The sequence below is a fragment of the Hylobates moloch genome, unplaced genomic scaffold, assembly GCF_009828535.3.
Source record: "Hylobates moloch isolate HMO894 unplaced genomic scaffold, HMol_V3 SCAFFOLD_3, whole genome shotgun sequence".
NCBI lineage: Eukaryota > Metazoa > Chordata > Mammalia > Primates > Hylobatidae > Hylobates > Hylobates moloch.
The window spans coordinates 64,764,504-64,784,682 of NW_026652278.1; the positions used below are offsets into that span (position 1 = coordinate 64,764,504).

Below are 20,179 nucleotides of genomic sequence, written 5' to 3' on the forward strand. Positions count from 1 at the left end.
TCCTAAAACCTAGACCCAAAGGAGTTCAGAAATGGCAGGGATGGAGCATCTTCAAACCTGAACTTACTTAGTAGGAGGGAAGGCCAGAGGTCGCTTAGTTCATCCCACTGCCACCAATTCATGTACAGGGTTGAGGAAGCCACCTTTTTGGGAATAAAAATGTTTGACATCCTGTCATCAAGCACTGGGCTAAGGGGACTCAGTGAACAGGTTCTATTTGACACTTCACTGTAACCTATCCCTTCCTGACTCCAGCCCCAGATCAATTGCTACCTCAATTATAAAAATTCTTGCCCCTGACTGCAGAAGAGTGAATTAGAGCATGTGAATGACTCCATGGGAGCCATCTCAAGGTTCTGATCCAGCATTTGACCAGCATTATATTGCCACGTAAGAGTCACACATGCTCGTTGACCATTCCTTCCGATAGTATTTTTTGGCTATCTACCAGGTACCAGACACAATGCTAGGCATTGAAATACAGAGGGATGAAGAAATGGTGCCTGTCCCCAAGGGTTTCATAGTCTACTGGGGTAAAGAGATGGTACAGTGGGTGTATTCATCTGCTAGGGCTGCCATTACAAAATATTAGATTGGGGTCTTAAACAACAAACGTTTATTTTCTCCCAATTTTGGAGACTGGAAGTCTAAGATCAAGGTGCTGGTGGGTTGGTTTCTCCTGAGGTCTCTCTCCTTGGCTTGCAAATGGCCACCATCTTGCTGTGTCCTTTTCTCTGTACACACCCATTCCTGGTGTCTCTCTCTTCTTATAAGAACACTGGTCCTGGTCGGGCGTGGTGGCTCGCACCTGTAATCCCAACACATTGAGAAGACAAGGCGGGTGGAGTTTGAGACCAGCCTGACCAACATGGCGAAACCCCGTCTCTACTAAAAATACAAAATTAGCTGGGAGTGGTGGCACACACCTGTAATCCCAGCTATTCGGGAGGCTGAGGCATGAGAATCACTTGAATCCAGGAGGTAGAAGTTGCAGTGAGCCAAGATCGTGCCACTGCACTCCAGCCTGGGCAAGAAGAGTGAAACCACATCTCGAGAAAAAAAAAAAAAGCGCGCCAGTCGTATTCGATTAGGGCCCCACCCTTATGACCTCATTTAACCCTAATTACCCCTTAAAGGCCCTGTCTCCAAATACAGTCACATTAGGGATTAGGGTTTCTACATATTAATTTGTTGGGGGTGGGGTAGTTGGGAATTCAATCCATAGCAGTGGGGTTTAAGAATTATAATAAAATCAGGACAAGGCTGCAGGGCAAGAACTGTTCACCCTCACGACCATGTGGCTGACTGGGAGCTGGGCTGCAGCATCGTGAAAAAGTATGTCACCATGTATGGCTGGCCAGGGAAAAGATCAAAATATAATATCTGAAGTCTGATTTCTACTGAATGTGCATTGCTTTTGCAACATCGTAAAGTTGAAAAATCATTAAGTGAAATATCGTAAGTCAGGTACCATCTGTGCTGAAAACTGAGTAGCTTAGAACAACAGAAACTGATCATCTCACAATTATGGAGGCCTGAAGTCTGAGATCAAAGTGTCGTCAGGGCCAGGCTCCCTTGCTCCAGCCCTCTCTCCTGGCTTCTGGTAGTTACTTGGCTTGTGGCAGCATAAATCTATAATCTTCACATGGCATTTCCCCTTTCTATAAGGACAGCAGTCATCTTGGATTAGAGGCCTATCCTGCTCCACTATGACCTCATCCTAACTCATTACATCTGCAACGACCCTATTTCCAAATAAGAACACATTCTGAGGTTCTGACAAGTCAGGACACCAGCATATGAATTTCTGGGAAGAATGCAATTCAATCCATAACAGTAAGCTCTGGAAAGAGTCCTGGCATGATGTGATGGAGGCCCAAGCTAAGGAAGTGGTGGCATGGATCCTGAGGGTGGGGACTGGGCATTGTCTTAGTTCAGGCTGCTATAACAAAATACCATAGGCTGGGGGCCTTAAGCAACAGATGTTTATTTCTCACAGTTCTGGAGGCTGGAAGTCTGAGATCAAGACCTGCATGGTTGAGTTCTTGTGAGGGCCCTTAGGGCAGTTGCAGATAGCCATCTTCTCACTCTGTCCTCATGTGGTAGAGAGGAAGCCCTGGAGTCTTTTCTTATAAGGGCACTAATCCCATTGTGAGGACCCCAGCTTCATGACCTCATCTAAACCTAATCACCTTCCAAAGGCCCCACCACCAAATACCATCACAGTGAGTGTTAGAGCTTCAACACAGGAATGGAGGGGGGACACAAACATTCAGTCCCTAACAGGAATGGATTTGAAAGTTACTGATATGGGGGTTTGCCTGGTTTAGTGATGGCTGAATGTGGGTTGGAGAAAGAGGTGAGAGGTAAGGACCCTGTCTGAGAGGTGAGGACCCTTCCTCCCAGGACCCTGGCTTTTCTGAGGGCATGAATAGTGGCACCTCTGATATGCAAAGGGCTGACAGAGGAGCAGGAGGTTTATTTGAAGATATTGAGTGGTTTTGGGCCCAGGCTCTGGAGCCAGACTCCTGGGTGTGAATCCCACCTTCCCCACTTACTAGCTACAGTGGCCTTGGGTAGTCCCTTAACTTCTTGATGCCTTAAAGGGAAGTAACAGCACCTGAGTCACAGGAGTGTGGGACTCCACAGAGGGTGATAATCCACATAAAGTGCATCACCCAGCCTGGCTCACAGCACTCAATGGGGTCACTCATGACCATCATGATGATTGATTAGAGGCTCCATAGGCAGCTGTCATGAAAGGAATTCTGGTTTGAGAGATCATGACCAGCCTGAGAGTTATTTTCCCACCTCCAATTCCTTCCTGTGTGTTGAGAGCTTGCATGCACGTGTAGATGCCCCAGCCTGTGTGTCCAAGCTCAGTCCACAGCTCCCTGCAAAGAGCTAGATTAACTTACCCTGCAGTAGTGTGCAGTATGAAGAAAAGGGAAGCCATTCCTGGTGAGAAGCTTGAGGGAAGACTAGTCAGAGAGAGTGTGAGGACATGAAAGAAGGTACAGAGAGATTCCAAATGAAGGGGGTAGTCAACAGCCTCCAACATTGAAGGGACTGGGAGTCAAATGAAGGCTGAGAAGTCCTAAATTTAGCTCATAGAGGTCCTTGGTGACATTAGCAAGGACAGCCCCTTGGAGACGGAGGGCAGTTGGTAGAGTAGGAGCCAGGCCTGGGGGCTTGAAGGCCTCTGTGAGATGGAATGGAAAACCAAATATTGTATGTTCTCATGTATAGGTGGGAGATAAGCTATGAGGACACAAAGGCATAAGAATGATATAATGGACTTTGGGGACTTGGGGGGAAGGATGGGAGGGGAGTGAGGGATAAAAGACTACACACTGGGTACAGTGTACACTGCTCAGGTCATGGTTACACCAAAATCTCAGAAACTACCACTAAAGAACTCATTCATGTAACAAAAAAAAAAAAAGAAGAAGAAGAAGGCCCAGCCCCTGCAGGATTAAGGAACAGAAAATTCAAAGGAAAAGGAAAAGGAACAGGGCTCAAACCAGACAGTGTCTCTCTCATGCTGAAGAAGTCTCCAGAAATGTTTGGGGCTGATTTCATGGGGAGAGGAGCTCAGATTCCTTCTATTATGTTGCTCCCAAAGGAATAACCTGTCTCCAGATTTACCTCAAGACCAATACACCTGCTCCTGCTCCAGCCATCATGTTCATGTTCCAGCTAGCAAGAAGATGGGAAAGAGTGTACAACAACTTCCTTTTAAGGAAAAGACGCAGAAACACAGAGCTCACTTTTACTTATCTCACATAGGCTAGAGCTTAGCCCTCAGCCATACTTTGCTGCAGGGGGATGCTGGAAAATGTAGTCTTTTTTTTCTTTTTGAGACAGAGTCCCGCTGTCACCCAGGCTGCCGTAGTCACCTGAATGGCTGGGATTACAGGTGTGCACTGCGATGCCCGGCTAATTTTTTTTTTTTTAGTAGAGATGGGGTTTCACCATGTTGGCCAGGCTGGTCTCAAACTCCTGATCTCAAGTGATACGCCTGCCTTGGCCTCTCAAAGTGCCAAGGTGGGTGGATCACGAGGTCAGGAGATCGAGACCATCCTGGCTAACATGGTGAAACTCTGTCTCTGCAAAAAAATAAAAAAAAAATTAGCCAGGCATGGTGGCAGGCACCTGTAGTCCCAGCTACTCAGGAGGCTGAGGCAGGAGAATGGTGTGAACTTGGGGGGTGAAGCTTGCAGTGAGCCGAGATTGCACCACTGCAAATGTAGTCTTTATTTTGGTACCCATGCACAGCTGAAAATCCTCCCAAGATGAAAAAGAGGAGGATGGGTATTGGGAAATAGTCATTTGGCCACCGCTTGTAGGCAAGGGGGCACGAATATGAGGGGATTTCAATCAGAAGGCTTCTATTTTTTTCTCCATGAATTATGAGGTGAGGTCCCCAGCGACAAAATGTGGTGGGAGGGTTGAATGTGGCACCTGAAGTTTTCAATTCTTGAAGGGGAAGCCAGCTGCCCTAAGTGGTGCTGGAGGCCTGGCTGAGAGTGAAGTCTGTGTGTCTGTTCTATGGAGGATTTACCCCAACATGCTTGCATGCTGGAGGGCAGAGCTGCCACAAGGTGGACTCTCTGAGATGGGGTCTGGGGATCTGGGCATGTAGTTAGAGATGTTCAGGAAATGGGCCTTGGGGTCTGGGCTCTGTAGGGAAAGCAGTGTGACAAGGAGGGAGGGGCGAGGTCTTGGAGAAGGTGAGGGAGGTCAATGGGGATGTGTCCTGAGTGCAGGAGAACTGTGGGGCCAGGAGGCTGCAGCTGGCAGGAAGACTCCAGCATTTGCAACATCAGAGTGGATGGCCCTGGGTGGTGCCAGCCTCTAGGGTGTGGGCTGCTGAAATGAAGTAAAGGAGAACATCCCCAGACTGAAGAACAGAGGTGCCAGGTGAATTTTCCTCAGAATGTGGAAGTTTCCCAGAATGATGGCAGATGGAGGGGAAGGAGTCACTAAGATACAGGGGCTGATGTCCTTGTAAATATCGGGACATCACCATGTCAATCAGACAGTAGCCATGACTGATCACTGGAGGCAGTTCATACTGGAGAGAATATACAGGAAGGGTTTGGGGGGTTCAGTGGGAGGAGGGTAAGTTAGGGGTGGAGGAGGGTAAGTTAGGGGTGGAGGAGGGTGGACCAAGAGAGGCCAGGGGGAGCCCACCTCTTGCATCAGCAAGACCTGGATGTGAGACATGGAGTCAAAGGTGATCATTTTGGAACTTTAAGCAAGTAGTTACTTCCTACATACAACAGCGGTACAGGCATTTGGTAAATACACCATTCCAAATGGGAGAAATTGGCCAAAACAAAGGAGCTACATGCGAGTCCAAAATCCCATAGCCTTGGGCAGCTCCACCCCTGTGGAGGATGATGGCCCTCTTCTCACAACTCCACCAGGCAGTGCCTCAGTGGGGACTCTGTGTGGGGCTCCATCCCCACATTTCCCTTCCTCAGTGCCCCAGCAGAGGTTCTCCCTGAGGGCTCTACCCCTGCAGCAGACTTTTGCCTGGACATCCAGGTGTTTCCATACATCCTCTGAAATTTAGGCAGAGGTTCCCAAACCTCAATTCTTGACTTCTGTGCACCTGCAGGCTCAACACCTGTAAGCTGCCAAAGCTTGGGGCTTGCATCTTCTGAAGCAATGGCCTAAGCTATACATTGGCCCCTTTTAGCCACAACTGGAACTAAAGCAGCTGGGATGCACTGGCCCCCCAAACCATTTTTCCCTCCTAAGCCCCTGGGCCTCTGATGGGAGGGGCTGCTGTGAAGTTCTCAGACATTCCCTGGAGACATTGTCCCCATTGTCTTGGTGATTAACATTTGGTTCTTCATTACTTATGCAAATTTCTGCAATGGGCTTGAATTTCCCCCTAAGAAATGGGTTTTTCTTTTCTATGCATTGCCAGGGTGCAAATTTTCTAAACTTTTATGCTCTGCTTCCTCTTGAACGCTTTGGTGCTTAGAAATTTCTTCTGCCAGATACCCTAAATTGTCTCTCTCATATTCAAAGTTCCACAGATCTCTAGGGCAGGGGCAAAATGCCACCAGTCTCTTTGCATAGCAAGGGTGGCCTTTACTCCAGTTTCCAACAAGTTCCTCATCTCCATTTGAGACCACCTCAGCCCGGACTTCATTGTCCACATCACTATCAGCATTTTGGTCAAAGCCATTCAACAGGTCTCTAGGAAGTTCCAAACTTTCCCACATTTCTCTGTCTTCTTCTGAGCCTTCCAGACTGTTCCAACCTCTGCCTGTTACCTAGTTCCAAAGTTACTTCCACATTTTTGGGTATATTTATACTAGTACGTCATTCCTGGTACCAATTTACTGTATTAGTTTGTTCTCATGCTGCTAATAAAGACATATCTGGCACTGGGTAATTTATGAAGGAAAGAGGTTTAATTGACTCATGGTTCTACAGGGCTGGGGAGGCCTCAGGAAACTTACAATCATGATGGAAGGGGAAGCAAATACATCATTTTTCACCTGGCAGCAGGAAGGAGAAGAATGAGCAAAGGGGGCCGGTGTGTAGAGGGGAGCCCCTCATAAAACCATCAGATCTCATGAGAACTCACTCACTATCATGAGAACAGCATGGAGGTAACCGCCCTCATGATTCAATTACCTCCCACTGGGTCCCTACTATGTCATGTGGGGATTATGGGAACTATAATTCAAGATGAGATTTGGATGGAGACACAGCCAAGCAATATCGAGCAGTAAATCTAACAATTAAGATACACAGGCTTTGGAATGAGACACACCTGGGTTTGAAAGTCTTGGCCCCTATCAGCTGTGCAATTTTGAGCAAGTATTCAATCTCTCTGGACCAAAGTTTCCACATTTGGATAGTGGGGGTAGGGGTGGGGTATTTATCTTTCTCCCTTTAGGGGAAGTCTTTCATGATTGGAGATACACATCACTGCCTTTGCATCCCATTTCCCCCCATTTCTTTGCTTTGCCTAGAAGGCCATGAGGAAGGACTCTGGAAGATGTTTGAATACTAGGAACCCCGAGGGCCAGAAGAATGCATTCACCTGTGGTTCAAGCTAAGTATGGGTAGTGCCAAGATGGTTTCTGATTTGGTCTCCACCATGTACAGTGATTCCAAAGGGGGTCAAGACATCCTTCCTCCTGCCCCAGCGTCAGCCCTTTGCAATCTATCTCAGTCTGCTTTTCAAGTACCCCTAATATCTTGGAACTTCCCCATGGTGAAAAGTCTCCTTCCTCCCCTTCCTGACCCCATCCCTGTGCCCAGTGCCCAAAGAACATTTAGAGGGATGCACTTAAAATCAAATTCCTCCACTGTCTATTTGCTGAGGTAAGGTGTGGTGACAACAGCAATCCGAGGGGACTACTAGCAGCCTCAGAATCCAGCCACCCAGCCCTAGCCTTGTCAGGGCCCTCCTGGGCTGGGCACGCTGGTAGGTGGGGAGGGAAGGTCAGCATTGTCAGAGAAGACAGGCCAAGCTGCAGCTGCCCTAATGGGAGGCTGGAAGGCCTGAATAGCTTCACAGAGCTGGGCCCTGCTTGCTGAATGGGGGCTTGGCTCCTCCCTGGCGGTGGTCCGGAATAGATGACATTTTCATTGCAAGCTAACAAGGGGAGAAATCCAATTACTTCACAAAGAGGCTCCTGAAGGGGCCTCACAGCCTGGAGAAACAAGGGGAGGAGAAGAGGGGGAGAGGGAAGGAAGAAGGGGACTGTGTGTGTGTGTGTGTGTGTGTGTGTGTGTGTGTGTGTAGGGAGGCTCCCACCCAGACCAGGAAAGGAACAAAGCCCTCAGGCCTCCAGGACATGGCCTCCTGCATACAGGCAGGGAGATGGAACTGGGGGGCTTTTAATTGATTTTCAGTGGGTCAGAGGGTCTGCCTGGAAACTCTAGGTCCCTGAGAGCTCCAGGCAATCAGGCTTCTTCCCTGTGGAACAACCTGAGTGGTGCAGAAGAGGCCCCAGCCCTATTCCTCTGCCCCATCAGACTACGGTTTCCCTGACCTGAGTCATCAAAGACCCATTACACACTTTTTTACCTTTGTTGCATCCACCTAAACTATTAATCCCTTTTTAAAACATTTATTTAAAGTGTATTATTTAAGCTTAGTATTTTGGAGGTTTATATCCTAACTGCAAATAGAAAAAGTAGAAGCTAATTCTAAATAGAAATACAATTCAAATAACCCAGTGTTGTTGAACCTCAGGGAGCTGAAAGCTTTGGGCTCTCTGGGGTGGAGGGTGGGAGTGGTGGGGTGGTGGGGTTAGCAAATGTTTGCAATCCAGATTTCTCCCACGTCTAATCCAGGAGGAAGAAGAGGATTGAAAAGGGAACACCTCCCTCCCGCAGCGGTTCAAAAGCTGCTCCAGGCAAGACTGTGCCTCCAGGCCTTCCATACCTGCCCCCAGGGCAGTGGGTGTGGCGGCTTCACGGCCTTGCTGCGCTTAACTTTGGTTGCCCAACAGCTAGCTTAGTCCTCTCTTTTCCTCTTCCGGAAAAGAGGCAAAATGAGGATCGATTGAGTACTGGATAGACCTACTTTCTGTGAGTTGTGGGGTGGTCACTGGAGTCCCAGAAAGTGTGAGAGGCCTGGCGGAGGTGGAGGATAATGGCAGTTCCAGGGCCACAAGCGTGTCCAGTCTCCCGCTCTCCCTCCCCTTCGACACGGGAGGAAGGGCTACAGACCCCATCCAGGAGGAAATTAGCATTCGCTTCCTCTGGCTCAGCCAGAGCAAATCGGCCTTCAAAAGCCAGCGGCCTGGAGGCCACACAGCTCGCCCCTTTGCGGCTCCCACGCCTTCCCTCACCCTCTCCCCAAGCCGACTGAACTCCCCAGCTCCGAAGAGAGCAAATGGGAGTCTCTTGAGGCACAAGGACCTGGGGTTGGGTGGGGGGGATCGTCCTTAATGCCCTTTCCAAACTGGGGGTGCTGCCTGCTTCTCCCGTCCTGTGGAGGGTTTTTGGTGAGCTTTGGCCCCAAAGGAGTTTAGGCCCCAAGGATGGCACAGTGCTAGTCCTCACTCCCCCTTCACCCCGGGGAGATTCAGGCCAAGTGGGAAGGCTGAGGGAGGGCAGTGCTTGCTAGAGGGCGTGGCTCAGGTTAAGCTCCACTCACTCAGATTTGTGTCCAAAACTGGACAACGACCACCTTGGGCTTTGGGGACTTCTTGCTCCCCTCTGATCCCCCCAGGCCTTCTGTGTTCTCAGAATGCTGGAGGAGAGGAGACTAGGGAAATGCGGGTCTGATCCAGAGACTCAGGGGCACCCCTAAGTCCTCGGCTGGCTGGCCAGTCAAGTCAGATGCCTGGGGAGGGAGGCTGAGGGGAAGGGCTAAGGTGAGGATGATCTGCGCAGTCAGAGGCAGTCAAAGAAGCTTAAAGAAGGTGAAGAAAGAATAATCATAGCTAACAAAAGCAGGCACCAGGATTTCCTAAACACCTAAGGGATTAACTGCTTTACCCTCCACTACTCTAGGAGGTTGCTGAGGCTGGGTAACTTGCTTAAAAATCCCAGCTAGGCCCGGCGCGGTGGCTCACGCCTGTAATCCCAGCACTTTGGGAGGCTGAGGCAGGCGAATCACGAGGTCAGAAGTTCGAGACCAGCCTGGCCAACATGGTGAAACCTCGTCTTTGTTAAAAATACAAAAATTTAGCTGGGCGTAGTGGTGGGCGCCTGTAATCCCAGCTACTCAGGAGGCTGAGGCAGGAGAATTTCTTGAACCTGGGAGGCCGAGGTTGCCGTGAGCCGAGATCGTGCCACTGCACTCCAGCCCGGGTGACAGAGTGAGACTCCGTCTCAAAAACAAAACAAAGCAAAACAAAACAAAAAAAAACCAAAAAAACAAAACGAACAAACAAAAATCCCAGCTAGTGGGAGGCCGAGTTTACCTTGTATTTCCTTGCTATCTACCCATTCCTAGTCCGTATTCTTCACCTCCTGGTGGCATTTGATTTTGTTAAGACTCAATCTTTTGGCTTCCAGAACTCCACTCTCTTCCTGGACTCTTCTAACCTCTCTGATCATTCTATGTGCATTTTCCTAGGGGCCTACCCAGGGCTTCTGCCTCCAGGGCAGTGTGTGTATGCACAAATAGAGAGCCTGCATAGTCTCTAGATTCCAGATATTCTCTGGAATAGTGCAGTTTGGCAGTGTTGGCCCTACCCCTTGAATGTGCCTGGGGTTTATTCCTTGGCCTTCTCCTCTGTAACCAGACTCATTGTTTTAACATTATCTTTTCCCTGATGCCTCCCAAACTTTTGTCTCCATCCTTGACAAATCCCATGGCCTATGGGACACATTCACCTGGATAACTCAACTCAAAAACACAAGAGGCCGTCAACTGAACTCATGCCTCCTCCAAACCTTCTCACACTGGAATTTCTGTCCTAGGCATCCAAGTTGGAAACTCTTGGGTTCTCATTGATTCAACTCGGCCCTGACACCCTCATCTCCCTTTCCAACCAAACACCTTCCATGCCTCATTGTTTTTGCCAACCCAACATCCAGTCACCAAGGTAATTCTGCCTTTGAAATCTCTCCTGCATCAGCCCCCTTCCTCATCCACTAAGTCTCCATCATCTCATACTTTGACTATTTGACATAGACCCCTAACAAATGTCACTGCTCAGTCTTTCTGCTGCAGACAAAGAGCCCTTCAAACCAGTCTCAGCAAAATCTCCCTGCTTGAAGAGTTCTGTGAGGCCGAGCACAGTGGCTCACACCTGTAATCCCAGCACTTTGGGAGGCTGAGGCGGGCGGATCACATAGGTCAGGAGTTCAAGACCAGCCTGGCCAACGTGGTGAAACCCCATTAAAATACAAAAATTAAAAATTTAAATTAAAAATTTAAATTAAAAATTAAAATACAAAATTAAAAATACAAAAATTAACTGGGCGTGGAATCACATGCCTGTAATCCCAGCTACTCGGGAGGCTGAGGCAGGAGAATCTCTTGAACCCAGGAGATGGAAGTCGCAGTAAGCTGAGATGGCGCCACTGCACTCCAGCCTGGGCAACAGATTGAGACTCCATCTCAAAAAAAAAAAAAAAAAAAAAGTTCTGTGCCTTCCCTTAACAAAACTCCTATCACTTGCTCTTCATCTTCCATGTGCTATGCACCCTATACCCCACTATAGGCACTTATCTAAACATTCCTTGTCTTTTCATATTTATTCATTCACATGTCCCATAATTTTTTATTTGATATAATCTATGAGCCAGGCCCTGTGCTCACTGCTGGGAGAGATAAACAGGAATCAGACCCTGGCCCTGCACTCTGGAGGATGAAGTCTAGTCTTCATGTTGTTGCTATTCTGCCATTTTGATATACCCTTTTCCATCAGAAAATGTCTACTCTCATAAATAGGAGGTCTTATATTTTTCCCACACACCAGTGCATCATTTTGTGTATGCACTCCTTGGAGTATTTATAGTGCACTTTGAAGACATCTGGACTAAGACCCAGAAACAGGAAGTAAATAGTCAGAGTTTTTTGGTTGAAAATGACAGAAAACCAATTCAAACAAGTAGGAAAGAGAATTTATTGGTTCACATAAGCAGAAAGTGCCAAGGTAGAGCTGACCTTAGAGACTCCAAGAACACATCACCTGTCAATCCCTCTGTCCCCCTCCTCAGGCCTTCTACCCTGATGTCTTCTACTGCAGAGATGCATGAAGAGTAGATGGTAGATCTGGTGACAGAAAGCTATGAGCTTATGTCAATCCAGCCTAGTAATGCCCCTGGAAAAATATGTTCTTTCCCAGCATTCATCTAAAATCTTAAGAAAGGGTTGTCATTGACCCAATTTGGATAATGTATTCATTCCTGAACCAGTAACTGAGGCAAGGGGATGAAGAGCTCTGAAGGGATAGGCTTGAATCACATACTCATCCCTGTGGCCTGGAGGGCACTGTGACTGGCAGCTGAAGAAGAACCATATGGAATTGGGGAGGAGCAGTTCTCCAAAGGAAGGTGAGTGCTGTAATCAGAAAGGAGGAAAGGATCGGGGGCAGACAAACACAAAAAATGCCACTACAGACAGTGTGGAGGCAAAACTAGACTACTGATCCTTGATTCTTTCCATTGCATTACAGTGTTGTAGCTAGATGATGAAACCACATATCCCTCAGAAGACAGATATTGTCCTAAGATAGTCCAGTCCTCATTATTGTACAGGAGCTGCACAGGTAGAACATTTCCTTACTCCTGATGTTTCTTTCTAGACTTCTGCTTCCAGTTGTAAGGGAAACCCTATAATTGAGACAGACTTACCATTCTCCTGTAAACAGAAAACTTGACAAAACATATGAAATAGCAGTTTTCAGACAGTGGACTGTGATCCTTGAGAGAATGGAAACAAATGAGGTGAGCGCTGTGAGCACCTGGCTTTCTGCCTGGAGATTTCTGGTCTGTGATGCAGGGATGGGGAACACAAACAGAGCCTGGTGGTCTTGCTGAGTTGAGGAGACAAAGAAGAGAATTCAGGAGGTTGAGGCAGCTAGGGTTTGCAAGTAGTGGAAAGATTTTTACAGAGAAAGTTTCAGAAACATGCATAGAGCTCTCTTGAGTTCCCATGAAGCTAACTTAAAAAAAAATCCAGGGAAAGGACAATTACTTGGGAGAAGTAAGATTGAAAGATTCTTAGAGTTCACACAGGTTGAGGAATCATTTGAGGTTCTACTAACCAGGATGGAGAGACATTGCTCAATATATGAGGCATTTATATATTTGATGAAAGATTCTAGAAGGGTTATATTTCAATGGTGGGGATAAACTAGCTCTAGAGTGAAGGTTACTGTAGTCCTATTTTTTAAGAGCTTGAAAACAAGCTTTAAAAATATTATACTTGTCTTTTAATGGCCTCCAGGACAAAATGCAACCCCTCTTTAACGGAATACAATAAAATCAAGCACTCAGTGATGTAAATTTGCATTACCCAGCATCTAATCAAGAATGACTAGAAATGCACAGAATTAGAAATATGTTACCCATAATTAGATGTGGATGCTCAAGCAACTCCATCTTGGATGCTAATCTGCTATGTTGACTTCTGATTAACCCTGTTCTGGGAATGCCTGTAAGATTTCTACTTTATCTACTGTTATCATACGTGTTGTCCATAGGTCAAAGCAACCTTGATCATAAATTCTTCTGTCAGGCAGACTAACACAGCATTCTTGCCTTTCCCTGAGGAGTTGACTTCAACTGTCTTATACACTCCTTCCCTCTGGTATATAAACCCTGGGTCTGGGGTGGGGGTAGTGGTGTGGGGATCCACCGTCTTGTCTTACCACCATCCGAGACATGGCTTCTGTTCATAAGTCCCTATTAAATTTTTCTTTCTGATAAACTGGATTTGTCAGCCTCTTTCTTTGGATTCTCAGCTTCCTTGGCCTTTGGGGATAGGTTTGCACAGACCTGCTCACTACAGAACAGTAGGAGAAAAAGCAATCAATGAAAATATATCTGGAAATAACAGATATTAAAATGATTCTTACAAGTATGCTCAACAATTTAGAGAAAAGCATGAACGTAATGAGGAAATAAATTGAAGATAAGAAGACTCAAACAGAACTCCTAAGGGAGGAAAAATAGAGTGTTTGAAATGAAAATGTTACCAGATAGGATGAAAAGCTAATTAGATTCTGTGAAAGAAAAGATCAGTGAACTTGAAAACACCACCTTAGAAATGATCTCAAATGAAGCACAGAGAGAAAAAAAGAGTGAGATAAAAACCAGTATCAGTGACCTATGGGACAATGTCAAGCGGTCTGACAGATATAACACTGGAGTCACAAAAAGGGGATGTGGGGGCAGAAAAAACATTTTGAAAAAATAATGGGCAAACATTTTCCAAATTTGATGACAGCTATAAATCCAGATCAAAGAAGCTCAAGGAACCTCAAGCATGATAAATAAAAATAAAATCACACCAGGGAGCATTACATTCAAATTGCTGAAAGCCAGTGATAAAGATAAAATCTTAAAAGCAATCAGAGGAAAATTAAGAAAAGACATTATGTACCCAGGAACAAAGATAACAATGACAGCAGACTTCTCTTCAGAAACTATGCAAGCTGGAAGACAATGAAACATCTTTACATGCTGAAAGAAGAAAACCCCAAAAACCTATTAACCTAGAATTATATTTGCAGTGAAAATACCTTTCAAAAATGAAGATGAAATAAATATTTTTTTAAAATGCAAGCTAAAAGTATAGAATTTGTTGCTAGCAGACTTGCTGTATAAGAAACATTCAAGGAAATTATTTAGGAGAAGGAAAATTATATCAGGTAGAAACTTGGATCTACACAAAAGAGTGAAGAAAGCAGCAAATGACAGAGATGTGGGTAAATATAAAATATGTTGATTGTGTAAAGCAAAAGTAATAATGATATATTTGGCAGCTTATAATATATGTAGAAAGTGGATGATGACAACAGCACAAAGATAAGAGGGAAAAATGGAAGTATCATGTCATAAGGTTTTTAGGTATACATGAAGTATATAATATATTATTATAATCTTATTTGATAGTAGACTGTGATAAGTTAAGCAAGTATATTGTAAGCCCTAGAGCAACACTAAGAGAGTAACGAAGAGGCATAGCTACTAAGCCAATAGTAGAGATAAAATGAAATCTTGATGTTTCCTTCTGTGTGTAGGGGACCCCATTGATATAACACACCTGGCTTCTCCCTGCTCTCTCTTTCATTCTGCTCCAGTGAATATTAAGTGACTTATCTGATTGGTGAGTTTGGCAGGAGTAGTCCAGGCTGCCGGGTAGCTCAGCCCCATCCTTGGGTACAATCTACCTGCAATGTAAACACATTTCTGCTCTGCCCTTGTGAGCAGGAGAGGCTAGTGATGGTCCATGTTGCCTATGACCTGTGGGCATGTCTGACTAATTCTAGGTTTCCATGTTTAGCAGTCTGCTTGCCTGCAACCATGAGCCATGTTCTTCAAAGTCAGCCTCATTGGTAGCAAATGTGATATTTGGTCTCTATCTGCCTTGCTTCTTTGTCTAATTTCTTAATTGGTTTAGAAATCAGTATTTATGGAGATACTCCCCCCACTACAATGGCTGGCTTGACTGCCAGCTCCTGGATAGGAAAAGGATACTGGACTCCTCTCCTATCTGCCATATGTGATTGAACATGGGAGCTTGAGCATGGGGTCCTGGAAGGGGAAGGGATTGATGGTAAGACAAGGTAAAGAGAAATATTAATGCACAGGTGCCCTGTGAAGTGTCCTGGACCTCTGGGCTCAGAAAGGACCAAGGAAGCCTCAGGCAAGCCCAGTGGGGAGGGACAGCCTAAGCTTTCCTCCTCTCACTCCCCTGCTCAGAATCTACAATATCTCTGCCCCCCTCAGCCAGGCAAGTTATGGCAGTGGCACAAGCTGGGGGAAGAAGATCTGGATTCCTTGCCTACCTGGGTCACTAATTTTCTATGTAAGCCTAACTGAGTTATGCTCCTCCCCACCCCCACCTCCACATTCTGGCCTCAGTTTCCCCATCTAGAGCAAAGAAATTGTGCCAAATAATATCTTGTAGTGGTTCCTTCTGGCCTTTATGGTTTCCTTATCTAGATCAGAGATTCCAGCCCAGGACTATGTACAGACTTACTTCGTTTGGCCCACACTGTGTTCTTTTTTTTTTTCCAGTTACTTGCTGACATTGGGAAGATTTCACACACAAATCTGAATTTCCAGTTTCTCTTGAATTCTAAATCTTAATTGCTACATAGAAATAATAAGCTGGATTTAAGTGGCTCTTGGGCCCTTTAGGGGCATGGGGCCTCTCCAGGTGACCACAGCCCTCACTGGGCCCTGCCACTCATGCACGTTGCTTGCTTGCCCTGAAGCACTTGCACTGGGGTCACTGCACAGACAGTGGGGCAGCTGCAATATGAGCCCAGGTCTCTGGGAATCTAGGCCAGTGTGATTTCTGCTATATTCTGTGGCCAGTCCAGCTCTCTCCATATGGGTAAAGAGAAAAGAGGGACAATATTTCAGAGCTGCCTGAGTTTATTCTAAGGGAAGCTGGACCTAGGATGGGGGATGAGACAAAGAACTTCATGGGTGCAGCAGGTCTCTGGTGTTTTGTGGGAAACACAAGCAGAATCAGAAGTTCCCCTGCCTCCTTTTCCCACCCCCAACTAGTGGCTGAGCCAAGAGGCTGGAGCTAAAGCTCCTCCCCCATTGGCAACTTTACTGATCCCTCCCCTAAACTTCCACTCCAGTGGTTAAATCATTGTCAGAGACACAAGGTCAGGCTACCAGCTGGCTGCCCCATGCAGAGGAGGTCAGTGGTGGTGTTAGTGCGGGGGATAGCCTGCGGGACAACCTGCTTTGCATCTCCACAGCCTCAGATCCCACATTACACAGCTCCAGTTGTACTCCAAAGGGTTCCTAGCCCAAAGTGATGCTGAGAGGTAATCTCAGCTCTGCTGACACCTGGCCCAGGGAAGGCTCAAGGGTTCTGGGGTCAGACAGACCTGGAGTTGAGTCCTGACTGCCTATCAGCAGTGTCAATCAAGGTCAACTGAATGCTTGGTGCCTCAGTATTTTCATCTGTCAAATAAAACAAATAATAAAACTCCTACCTCATGGAGATATTGTAAGGATGCGATGACAGAAGGAGCGTAGAGTGGCAGCACTTGCTAGGCTTTCAGTAATTGTCCATTTTCTTTCCTCCCCTTGGCTCCCAGGGATCTGGTCCTGGGAGTCCTGGGTCTCAGCGTCCTATAGGCAGGGAAGCTCGTCTAGAAATCAAAGACGAAAATATAAAGCTATACTTTAGCTTTTAGGATGGCAATGAGAAAGTAGCTTCTACTTTTTAATGATGAAATCCCTTAGACTAATCATAATTTACAAAGGATGCAGCCCACTCAGTCCCCACAGCTATTGCGTGAGAATGATATAACTGCAGTCCCCACTTGCAGATGGGAAAACTGAGGGGCAGAATAGCTCAGTGAGTTGCTCATGGTCACAAAGCTAATAAGTATCGGAGGTTGCTTCTGTTGTCAGTTTATATCTAGCCATGGGGCAAGGCTTTGCCCTTTTGAAGACTCAACTCACATGGTAGGGGGTTGTCCCCCCAACCCATCCCCACTATGGGAAGTGGAGCACTTTTTCCTGGCCTTTTCTCACCTGGAACACTCATGATGAATAGTCATATCCTTCTCCTTTTTCAAAGCTAGTAGAAATTTTGCCGCCTCTGGGAAGTCTTCTCTGTTTTAATCTCCTGCAAAGATTTTTCCTTCTTTACCCTGACTTCTATGCTGCTCCCAGGGTACCCACCTCCCCGGAGCACAGGGCTCCTTATCTGCCAACTCAGCAACTCCTCTCCCTGGGTGGAAGGCTGGATGACAAACCCCTGGAGGGTGGGAGCAATGCTACATTGGCCTCCATTCCAACCTCCAGCCATGGAGTGCCCTCTTCCTACCCCTTCTTCGTCACCCCTGTCCAGGATGCACAGTCCACAGGCTTCCATAGCACAAGTACAATCCTCTAGCAGTATGTAGCAAAAGCCTTAAATAGCACATAGCCTCTGACCTAACAGTTCTACTTTAAGGACATTTTTCTAAAGAAATAATAAAAATGCTGGGCACAGTAGCTCACGCCTGTAATCCCAGCACTTTGGGAGGTTGAGGCAAGTGGATCGCCTGAGGTCAGGAGTTTGAGACTAGCCTAGGCAGTATGGTGAAACCCCATCTCTACTAAAAAAATACAAAAATTAGCCGGGAGTGGTGGCACATGCCTGTAATTCCAGCTACTCTGGAGGCTGAGGCAGGAGGATCACTTGAGCCTGGGAGGTGGAGGATGCAGTAAGTGGAGACCATGCCACCGCACTCCAGCCTGGGTGACAGAGCAAGACTCGGTCTTGAGAAGAGAAAAAAGATATATGTATAAAAATGTTCATCTCAGTCTTAGCAATAAAGGGCAAAAATTGGACACAACCTAAATATCCAGTAGGGGATTTTTGGTTAAATATAATACTTTGCCTCAGTACACAGAATGTATGTAGTGATTAAAATGAGGAAGTAGATCTGTATCTCATTAGCACCAAAAGAGGTTCATAAGATATTAAGGGTAAAAAGATTATAAGACAAAAATATAGACTGACTTCTCTCTCTCTCTCTCTCTGTCTCTTCGTGTGTGTGTGTGTGTGTGTGTGTGTGTGTGTAGATAGATAGATAGAGAGATATATATAATATCTACCAAATATAAACAGTGGTTCTCTCTGGGTAGGTAGGATTAATAAGTGATTTAAAATCTTTTACTAATCTATACTTTCTGCAGTGAGTTACTTGAGAAATTGAAGAAATAAGGAAAATATTTATTTTAAAGCTGGATGCCACAAGTTGGGCTCCAGGGGCATCTAGGTAGCACTCCCCACCTCTGTGGGAGACCCAGTGAGGGTAGGGGAGTACAGGGGGTGGGGTGGGCAGCAGGGGCATCAGGCTTGGTTCCTGGCCTGGGTTGGGCACTCACTGTCCATGAGAGACCTTGTCAAGCCAGGTGACTGTCCCACCCCAGCCTGCACCTGCTCCGTTAATCTTCCATGTCCCAGCGAGGTCGACAGAGCCCAGTGTGTCTATTGATCTAAGAGGAGGGTGTGAGGGCCCAGGAGGGGTTCCTGCTCCATACCTGTACCTGCCGTTGCTCAGCAGCTGGGGCCTGGGCAGGAGCCCTTTGAGGGGGGTCGAGTTTGTCAGGGCTGATAGATGAGCTGCTGCAGGAAGTGGGAAGGCTGCTCTCTCCTGCCACTTCTCCCCACCTCCCTGGTCCAGGCTGTTCCTGGCAGCGTTAGTCCCCTAGGCAGGACGGCTAACAAAAGAATCCAAGTTCTTCCTGCAAATGTCCATCAACCACCTGTAGACCCCTCCCCCAGCACACATCTGCAGTACCAAAAGCGTTCTCATTTTAACCTCCCCTGATCCCAGGAACATAGGCAAATCAGATACTAACTTTGTCATAGATGAGAAAGGGAAAGTAATTAACATAGAATTAAAATGGCAAGATAGGTCTATATTTTACTGATATTGAAAGATGTTCAGAATATCTTAAGTGAAATAAGCATAGTATAGCAAAAGTATAGTTTGTATCTATCTATCTATCTATTTATCTATCTATCATCTATCTATCATCTATCTATCTATCTATCTATCTATCTATCTATCTATCTATCTATCTATCGTCTATCTATCTCGGAAAGATGTCTACCAAATGTTAACAGCAAGTGAGCTGGGATTTGACCAGACCTTTGGGCTCAAATTCCATGCTCATTTCACCACCTCTCACTGCCTCTTCATCCTGAAATTCTTCCCTCCTTGAAAGCTCCTCCATCTCCAGGTAGCCCCCTGGGACTCCTTCTGCTGTGGCTTGGACCACCTCAGTCATTGTAGAAACCCTCTTCCCTCACAAATGCTGAGGCTGGGAGCTCTACCTGAGGTAGGAAGGCTGCATCTACTTTGAAATGTGTACTTAAGAGAGTCCACCAGCTGATACAGTAGAGTCCCTGCCCCTACCCCATTATACGAGGACTCTCTCCTTCCCATCCTCTGGCATGGTCCTGGTGGCACAGAGGCCAAGACACAAGGTTTACACATGTCATTCCCAAGGAGGGCTCACGTGTCTGCACCTAGATTACATTTATTCTTTTGCACACGATCCCACTCAGCTTGGCTAACTGGCTCCCCAGGCCATACATGATGAAGGGCAGCACACTAGAAAGTGGGCGAACCGCTGCCAGAGCTGGGCAAGGTAGAGTAGACAAGGGCAACAGAGAGAGGAGCTCAGGCCCCACAGCAGTTTGGGGCATGTGACAAAGGGATGAGCACATCTCAGGAGATCCAGGGGTGCAGGGAATTGGGCCAAACACATTTGTGATAGCTCTCTAACCACCCAGACAGGCAGACACAAGGAACTAACACTTGCTGAGCTTTTATTATTTGCTACACACTTGAGGATGGCATGTGCTCTGTTTAAGCAGGTACGAAATCATGCAATACTTTTAAGAGAGTGTATTCATTCACTGGGCCACCATAACAAGTTACTACATACTGGGTGGCTTAAAACAACAGAAATGTATTCTCTCACAATTCTAGAGGCCAGAGGTCAGAAATCCTGGAGTTGGCAGGACAGCACT

General features: G+C 46.6%; 1 long non-coding RNA gene across 1 annotated transcript in view; it reads left to right on the forward strand.

Moving 5' to 3' along the window:
- Positions 1-14,139, forward strand: part of LOC116458877 (uncharacterized) — a 40,800-nt gene extending 26,661 nt beyond the window's left edge. The window contains exon 3 of the long non-coding RNA XR_004245419.2: positions 7,002-14,139. This is a non-coding gene — a long non-coding RNA (uncharacterized LOC116458877). The remainder of the gene's footprint in view (positions 1-7,001) is intronic.
- Positions 14,140-20,179: the final 6,040 nt, after the last annotated feature.